Source organism: Tamandua tetradactyla, chromosome 12 (assembly GCF_023851605.1).
Source record: "Tamandua tetradactyla isolate mTamTet1 chromosome 12, mTamTet1.pri, whole genome shotgun sequence".
NCBI classification, from domain to species: domain Eukaryota; kingdom Metazoa; phylum Chordata; class Mammalia; order Pilosa; family Myrmecophagidae; genus Tamandua; species Tamandua tetradactyla.
The window spans coordinates 57466392-57467184 of NC_135338.1; positions in this window are offsets into that span (position 1 = coordinate 57466392).

Sequence of the window (793 nt, forward strand, 5' to 3'; positions counted from 1 at the left end):
AAAGAAAATGCTACCGCTCAGGGAAATCAGCAACAAAAGATCTTTCTCTGAATATAAAGTCCATTTCTATTATCTCATTCCCCAAATATCCCCTTATCTACCTATTGGGAAAGCTGAACAAGAGGCTTTCACAAGCCTCAGGATTTGTCATTACCACTCTGAGACATACATAGAGAAATTAATAATGAAATAAAAGGACATTATTATTTTTTCAAACGGTGTCCTCCAACGAAGAGGAAACTGTCACAGACACATCTTGGGAAGGTTAGGATCGTTAGAATTTTCCAAGGCTTTCCCACGGTCGTTGGTTGAGAATTTTTGCAGGTTCAGATTACTGCCCGCGGGCTTTGCAGGGCCAATCCCAAACCAAAATGCCACTACGGAAGAGAGTGGGTGCCCTCTGCTGGCACTGAGGGTGATTGCTAATTCCTTCCTCAGAAGAGATTCTGTTACTTCTCAAAGCAAGCCCTTAAATAAATGGGTTCGAGTGTGTTTGTTCCAAAGTTAGGTGGGCTATGGAAATGTGAAAAGTTTCTCCAGAAGGGTATTGTTTAAAGAAAGTTTTTTTTAAAAAAGATAAGCCCTTGAATTACTGATTATATGTGTAGAACGGAATGATCAATATAGGAATATTTGCGTTTGTTACGTGTTTTTTGGTATTTAAAAAAATAAAAGAATTTAAATAAATAAATAAAAAGATAAGCCCTGTTGTTGGCTATGTCAAAAAGTTACACGAGGGCAATTGACAATGACCACCCCAATTTTTAAACTTTTTTTTTCATTAAAGAAGTTA